General features: G+C 28.7%; 5 non-coding genes across 5 annotated transcripts; all 5 read left to right on the top strand.

Annotated features, from left to right (window-relative positions):
• Positions 1-1,121: 1,121 nt before the first annotated feature.
• On the top strand, positions 1,122-1,203 carry trnal-aag (transfer RNA leucine (anticodon AAG)). The gene has a single exon. It is a non-coding gene; the product is annotated as a tRNA-Leu (tRNA).
• Positions 1,204-3,020: 1,817 nt separating this feature from the next.
• trnal-aag (transfer RNA leucine (anticodon AAG)) lies at positions 3,021-3,102 on the top strand. Its single transcript has one exon. It is a non-coding gene; the product is annotated as a tRNA-Leu (tRNA).
• A 1,503-nt stretch (positions 3,103-4,605) lies between these two features.
• trnal-aag (transfer RNA leucine (anticodon AAG)) lies at positions 4,606-4,687 on the top strand. The gene has a single exon. It is a non-coding gene; the product is annotated as a tRNA-Leu (tRNA).
• Positions 4,688-6,043: 1,356 nt separating this feature from the next.
• Positions 6,044-6,125, top strand: trnal-aag (transfer RNA leucine (anticodon AAG)). The gene has a single exon. It is a non-coding gene; the product is annotated as a tRNA-Leu (tRNA).
• Positions 6,126-8,004: 1,879 nt separating this feature from the next.
• On the top strand, positions 8,005-8,086 carry trnal-aag (transfer RNA leucine (anticodon AAG)). The gene has a single exon. It is a non-coding gene; the product is annotated as a tRNA-Leu (tRNA).
• The last annotated feature ends 159 nt before the right edge of the window (positions 8,087-8,245 follow it).

Genomic DNA, 8,245 nt, shown 5'->3' with positions numbered 1-8,245 from the left:
TCAGGATAAAGAGCCGCTGGACTCATGAGCTCAGTCCAATTCTGTCAGCCACGAAACAAGATGATGAAAACAAGCCTTGATTAGAATAAATCATGATTATGAAACTTTTCAAAATGAATAAAAGTCACTTTTTGTCTCATAACTTTGACTTTTTGTCTCATAATTTTAACTTTTTGTCTCATAATTTTGACTTTTTATCAAATAATTTTGACTTTTTGTCTCATAATTCTGACTTTTTATCAAATAATTTTGACTTTTTATCTCATAATTCTGACTTTTTATCAAATAATTTTGACTTTTTATCTCATAATTCTGACTTTTTATCAAATAATTTTGACTTTTTGTCTCATAATTCTGACTTTTTATCAAATAATTTTGACTTTTTATCTCATAATTCTGACTTTTTATCAAATAATTTTGACTTTTTATCTCATAATTCTGACTTTTTATCAAATAATTTTGGCTTTTTGTCTGACAATTTTGGCTTTTTGTCTGACAATTTTGACTTTTCATCTCATAATTTTGACTTTTTGTCTCATAATTTTGACTTTTTGTCTGATAATTTTGGCTTTTTGTCTGACAATTTTGACTTTTCGTCTCATAATTTTGACTTTTTGTCTCATTATTTTGACTTTTTATCAAATAATTTTGACTTTTTGTCTCATAATTCTGACTTTTTGTCTCATGATTTTGACTTTTTGTCTCATAATTTTGACTTTTTGTCTCATAATTTCAACTTTTTATCTAATAATTCTGACTTTTTATATAAGAATTTAAAACATTTATCTAAGAATTTCAATTTTTTATTTAATAATTTCAACTTTTGAACATAATTTCAACTTTTTGTCTCATAATTTTGACTTTTTGTCTCATAATTTTGACTTTTTGTCTCATAATTCTGACTTTTTGTCTCATAATTCTGACTTTTCGTCTCATAATTTTGACTTTTTGTCTTATAATTCTGACTTTTCGTCTTATAATTTTGACTTTTTATCAAATAATTCTGACTTTTTGTCTCATCCCAGGATGGAGCTGGCCTTCTTGATAAGTTTATCAAGTCTCTTCCTACCTGCTGCCCAGATGCTGATTCTCCAGCAGACTACTTCATAGAAAATAGTGCAGGTAGTGTGGCCGAGTGGTCTAAGGCGCTGGATTAAGGCTCCAGTCTCTCAGGAGGCGTGGTTTCAAATCCCACCACTGCCATATAACAGTGTTAGTCATCTGTTAATATGATGGCATTACACAGTTCAAACATGTACAGGGCTCTTCCAAATCCTTAGTCTATGAAGAAGAGTGTATACTGCAGCCCAAATCTTTGCTAAAGACGTTTGCAGCTGATCATGCTGACAAATGCTTCATGCATGTTTGTGGTGGCTGTGGCTCAGGGGTAGAGCCAGCATCTTGTTATCAGAAGGTTGCTGTTTGGTTCTCCTGGTCTGCGGTTTTTGTCTCATAACTTTGACTTTTCGTCTCATAATTCTGACTTTTTGTCTCATAACTTTGACTTTTTGTCGTATTATTTTGACTTTTTGTTTCATAATTCTGACTTTTTGTCTCATTGTTTTGACTGTTTGTCTCATAATTTTGATTTTTTATCTAATAATTGTGACTTTTTGTCTCATAATTTTTTTTTGTTATCTAATAATTCTGACTTTTTATCTAAGAATTTAAAAAAATTATGTAATAATTCTGACTTTTTGTCTCATAATTTTGACTTTTTGTCTCATAATTCTGATTTTTATCTAATAATTTTGACTTTTTGTCTCGTAATTTTGACTTTTTGTCAAATAATTTTGACTTTTTGTCTCATAATTTTGACTTTTTGTCAAATAATTCTGACTTTTTGTCTCATAATTTTTACTTTTTATCAAATAATTTAGACTTTTTATCAAATAATTCTGACTTTTTGTCTCATAATTCTGACTTTTTGTCTCACAATTTTAACTTTTTGTCTCGCAATTTTGACTTTTTGTCTCATAATTTTGACTTTTTGTCTCTAATTCTGACTTTTTGTCTCTAATTCTGACTTTTTATCAAATAATTCTGACTTTTTCTCTCATAATTTTGACTTTTTGTCTCATAATTCTGATTTTTATCTAATAATTTTGATTTTTTGTTTCATAATTTTGACTTTTTGTCTCATAATTGTGATTTTTATCTAATAATTTTGACTTTTTGTCTCGTAATTTTGACTTTTTGTCAAATAATTTTGACTTTTTGTCAAATAATTTTGACTTTTTATCAAATAATTCTGACTTTTTGTCTCATAATTTTGACTTTTTGTCTCATAATTTTGACTTTTTATCAAATAATTCTGACTTTTTGTCTCATAATTTTGACTTTTTAGCAAATAATTTTGACTTTTTGTCTCATAACTTTGACTTTTTGTCTCATAATTTTGACTTTTTAGCAAATAATTTTGACTTTTTGTCTCATAACTTTGACTTTTTGTCTCATAATTTTGACTTTTTGTCTCATAATTTTGACTTTTTGTCTCATAATTTTGACTTTTTATCAAATAATTTAGACTTTTTATCAAATAATTCTGACTTTTTGTCTCATAATTTTGACTTTTTATCAAATAATTCTGACTTTTTGTCTCATAATTTTGACTTTTTATCAAATAATTCTGACTTTTTGTCTCATAATTTTGACTTTTTAGCAAATAATTTTGACTTTTTGTCTCATAACTTTGACTTTTTGTCTCATAATTTTGAGTTTTTGTCTCATTATTTTGACTTTTTAGCAAATAATTTTGACTTTTTGTCTCATAACTTTGAATTTTTGTCTCATAATTTTGACTTTTTGTCTCATAATTTTGACTTTTTATCAAATAATTTAGACTTTTTATCAAATAATTCTGACTTTTTGTCTCATAATTTTGACTTTTTATCAAATAATTCTGACTTTTTGTCTCATCCCAGGATGGAGCTGGCCTTCTTGATAAGTTTATCAAGTCTCTTCCTACCTGCTGCCCAGATGCTGCTTCTCCAGCAGACTACTTCATAGAAAATAGTGCAGGTAGTGTGGCCGAGTGGTCTAAGGTGCTGGATTAAGGCTCCAGTCTCTCAGGAGGCGTGGGTTCAAATCCCACCACTGCCATATGACAGTGTTAGTCATCTGTTAATATGATGGCATTACACAGTTCAAACATGTACAGGGCTCTTCCAAATCCTTAGTCTATGAAGAAGAGTGTATACTGCAGCCCAAATCTTTGCTAAAGACGTTTGCAGCTGATCATGCTGACAAATGCTTCATGCATGTTTGTGGTGGCTGTGGCTCAGGGGTAGAGCCAGAGTCTTGTTATCGCAAGGTTGCTGTTTGGTTCTCCTGGTCTGCGGTTTTTGTCTCATAACTTTGACTTTTCGTCTCATAATTCTGACTTTTTGTCTCATAATTTTGACTTTTTGTCGTATTATTTTGACTTTTTGTTTCATAATTCTGACTTTTTGTCTCATTGTTTTGACTGTTTGTCTCATAATTTTGATTTTTTATCTAATAATTGTGACTTTTTGTCTCATAATTTTTTTTTGTTATCTAATAATTCTGACTTTTTATCTAAGAATTTTAAAAAATTATGTAATAATTCTGACTTTTTGTCTCATAATTTTGACTTTTTGTCTCATAATTCTGATTTTTATCTAATAATTTTGACTTTTTGTCTCGTAATTTTGACTTTTTGTCAAATAATTTTGACTTTTTGTCTCATAATTTTGACTTTTTGTCAAATAATTCTGACTTTTTGTCTCATAATTTTTACTTTTTATCAAATAATTTAGACTTTTTATCAAATAATTCTGACTTTTTGTCTCATAATTCTGACTTTTTGTCTCACAATTTTAACTTTTTGTCTCGCAATTTTGACTTTTTGTCTCATAATTCTGACTTTTTGTCTCTAATTCTGACTTTTTATCAAATAATTCTGACTTTTTCTCTCATAATTTTGATTTTTTGTTTCACAATTTTGACTTTTTGTCTCATAATTCTGATTTTTATCTAATAATTTTGATTTTTTGTTTCACAATTTTGACTTTTTGTCTCATAATTGTGATTTTTATCTAATAATTTTGACTTTTTGTCTCGTAATTTTGACTTTTTGTCAAATAATTTTGACTTTTTATCAAATAATTCTGACTTTTTGTCTCATAATTTTGACTTTTTATCAAATAATTTTGACTTTTTGTCTCATAACTTTGACTTTTTGTCTCATAATTTTGACTTTTTAGCAAATAATTTTGACTTTTTGTCTCATAACTTTGACTTTTTTTCTCATAATTTTGACTTTTTGTCTCATAATTTTGACTTTTTGTCTCATAATTTTGACTTTTTATCAAATAATTTAGACTTTTTATCAAATAATTCTGACTTTTTGTCTCATAATTTTGACTTTTTATCAAATAATTCTGACTTTTTGTCTCATAATTTTGACTTTTTATCAAATAATTCTGACTTTTTGTCTCATAATTTTGACTTTTTAGCAAATAATTCTGACTTTTTGTCTCATCCCAGGATGGAGCTGGCCTTCTTGATAAGTTTATCAAGTCTCTTCCTACCTGCTGCCCAGATGCTGATTCTCCAGCAGACTACTTCATAGAAAATAGTGCAGGTAGTGTGGCCGAGTGGTCTAAGGCGCTGGATTAAGGCTCCAGTCTCTCAGGAGGCGTGGTTTCAAATCCCACCACTGCCATATAACAGTGTTAGTCATCTGTTAATATGATGGCATTACACAGTTCAAACATGTACAGGGCTCTTCCAAATACTTAGTCTATAAAGAAGAGTGTATACTGCAGCCCCAATCTTTGCTAAAGACGTTTGCAGCTGATCATGCTGACAAATGCTTCATGCATGTTTGTGGTGGCTGTGGCTCAGGGGTAGAGCCAGAGTCTTGTTATCGCAAGGTTGCTGTTTGGTTCTCCTGGTCTGCGGTTTTTGTCTCATAACTTTGACTTTTCGTCTCATAATTCTGACTTTTTGTCTCATAATTTTGACTTTTTGTCGTATTATTTTGACTTTTTGTTTCATAATTCTGACTTTTTGTCTCATTGTTTTGACTTTTTGTCTCATAATTTTGATTTTTATCTAATAATTTTGACTTTTTGTCTCGTAATTTTGACTTTTTGTCAAATAATTTTGACTTTTTGTCTCATAATTTTGACTTTTTGTCAAATAATTCTGACTTTTTGTCTCATAATTTTTACTTTTTATCAAATAATTTAGACTTTTTATCAAATAATTCTGACTTTTTGTCTCATAATTCTGACTTTTTGTCTCACAATTTTAACTTTTTGTCTCGCAATTTTGACTTTTTGTCTCATAATTCTGACTTTTTGTCTCTAATTCTGACTTTTTATCAAATAATTCTGACTTTTTCTCTCATAATTTTGATTTTTTGTTTCACAATTTTGACTTTTTGTCTCATAATTCTGATTTTTATCTAATAATTTTGATTTTTTGTTTCACAATTTTGACTTTTTGTCTCATAATTGTGATTTTTATCTAATAATTTTGACTTTTTGTCTCGTAATTTTGACTTTTTGTCAAATAATTTTGACTTTTTATCAAATAATTCTGACTTTTTGTCTCATAATTTTGACTTTTTATCAAATAATTTTGACTTTTTGTCTCATAACTTTGACTTTTTGTCTCATAATTTTGACTTTTTAGCAAATAATTTTGACTTTTTGTCTCATAACTTTGACTTTTTTTCTCATAATTTTGACTTTTTGTCTCATAATTTTGACTTTTTGTCTCATAATTTTGACTTTTTATCAAATAATTTAGACTTTTTATCAAATAATTCTGACTTTTTGTCTCATAATTTTGACTTTTTATCAAATAATTCTGACTTTTTGTCTCATAATTTTGACTTTTTATCAAATAATTCTGACTTTTTGTCTCATAATTTTGACTTTTTAGCAAATAATTCTGACTTTTTGTCTCATCCCAGGATGGAGCTGGCCTTCTTGATAAGTTTATCAAGTCTCTTCCTACCTGCTGCCCAGATGCTGATTCTCCAGCAGACTACTTCATAGAAAATAGTGCAGGTAGTGTGGCCGAGTGGTCTAAGGCGCTGGATTAAGGCTCCAGTCTCTCAGGAGGCGTGGTTTCAAATCCCACCACTGCCATATAACAGTGTTAGTCATCTGTTAATATGATGGCATTACACAGTTCAAACATGTACAGGGCTCTTCCAAATACTTAGTCTATAAAGAAGAGTGTATACTGCAGCCCCAATCTTTGCTAAAGACGTTTGCAGCTGATCATGCTGACAAATGCTTCATGCATGTTTGTGGTGGCTGTGGCTCAGGGGTAGAGCCAGAGTCTTGTTATCGCAAGGTTGCTGTTTGGTTCTCCTGGTCTGCGGTTTTTGTCTCATAACTTTGACTTTTCGTCTCATAATTCTGACTTTTTGTCTCATAATTTTGACTTTTTGTCGTATTATTTTGACTTTTTGTTTCATAATTCTGACTTTTTGTCTCATTGTTTTGACTGTTTGTCTCATAATTTTGATTTTTTATCTAATAATTGTGACTTTTTGTCTCATAATTTTTTTTTGTTATCTAATAATTCTGACTTTTTATCTAAGAATTTTAAAAAATTATGTAATAATTCTGACTTTTTGTCTCATAATTTTGACTTTTTGTCTCATAATTCTGATTTTTATCTAATAATTTTGACTTTTTGTCTCGTAATTTTGACTTTTTGTCAAATAATTTTGACTTTTTGTCTCATAATTTTGACTTTTTGTCAAATAATTCTGACTTTTTGTCTCATAATTTTTACTTTTTATCAAATAATTTAGACTTTTTATCAAATAATTCTGACTTTTTGTCTCATAATTCTGACTTTTTGTCTCACAATTTTAACTTTTTGTCTCGCAATTTTGACTTTTTGTCTCATAATTCTGACTTTTTGTCTCTAATTCTGACTTTTTATCAAATAATTCTGACTTTTTCTCTCATAATTTTGATTTTTTGTTTCACAATTTTGACTTTTTGTCTCTAATTCTGACTTTTTGTCTCTAATTCTGACTTTTTATCAAATAATTCTGACTTTTTCTCTCATAATTTTGACTTTTTGTCTCATAATTCTGATTTTTATCTAATAATTTTGATTTTTTGTTTCATAATTTTGACTTTTTGTCTCATAATTGTGATTTTTATCTAATAATTTTGACTTTTTGTCTCGTAATTTTGACTTTTTGTCAAATAATTTTGACTTTTTGTCAAATAATTTTGACTTTTTATCAAATAATTCTGACTTTTTGTCTCATAATTTTGACTTTTTGTCTCATAATTTTGACTTTTTATCAAATAATTCTGACTTTTTGTCTCATAATTTTGACTTTTTAGCAAATAATTTTGACTTTTTGTCTCATAACTTTGACTTTTTGTCTCATAATTTTGACTTTTTAGCAAATAATTTTGACTTTTTGTCTCATAACTTTGACTTTTTGTCTCATAATTTTGACTTTTTGTCTCATAATTTTGACTTTTTATCAAATAATTTAGACTTTTTATCAAATAATTCTGACTTTTTGTCTCATAATTTTGACTTTTTATCAAATAATTCTGACTTTTTGTCTCATAATTTTGACTTTTTATCAAATAATTCTGACTTTTTGTCTCATAATTTTGACTTTTTAGCAAATAATTTTGACTTTTTGTCTCATAACTTTGACTTTTTGTCTCATAATTTTGAGTTTTTGTCTCATTATTTTGACTTTTTAGCAAATAATTTTGACTTTTTGTCTCATAACTTTGAATTTTTGTCTCATAATTTTGACTTTTTGTCTCATAATTTTGACTTTTTATCAAATAATTTAGACTTTTTATCAAATAATTCTGACTTTTTGTCTCATAATTTTGACTTTTTATCAAATAATTCTGACTTTTTGTCTCATCCCAGGATGGAGCTGGCCTTCTTGATAAGTTTATCAAGTCTCTTCCTACCTGCTGCCCAGATGCTGCTTCTCCAGCAGACTACTTCATAGAAAATAGTGCAGGTAGTGTGGCCGAGTGGTCTAAGGTGCTGGATTAAGGCTCCAGTCTCTCAGGAGGCGTGGGTTCAAATCCCACCACTGCCATATGACAGTGTTAGTCATCTGTTAATATGATGGCATTACACAGTTCAAACATGTACAGGGCTCTTCCAAATCCTTAGTCTATGAAGAAGAGTGTATACTGCAGCCCAAATCTTTGCTAAAGACGTTTGCAGCTGATCATGCTGACAAATGCTTCATGCA

Source organism: Pagrus major, chromosome 8 (genome assembly GCF_040436345.1).
Source record: "Pagrus major chromosome 8, Pma_NU_1.0".
NCBI classification, from domain to species: Eukaryota; Metazoa; Chordata; class Actinopteri; order Spariformes; family Sparidae; genus Pagrus; species Pagrus major.
The sequence above is the reverse complement of the archived record's forward strand: the minus strand, read 5'-3'. Positions and strand labels throughout refer to the sequence as shown.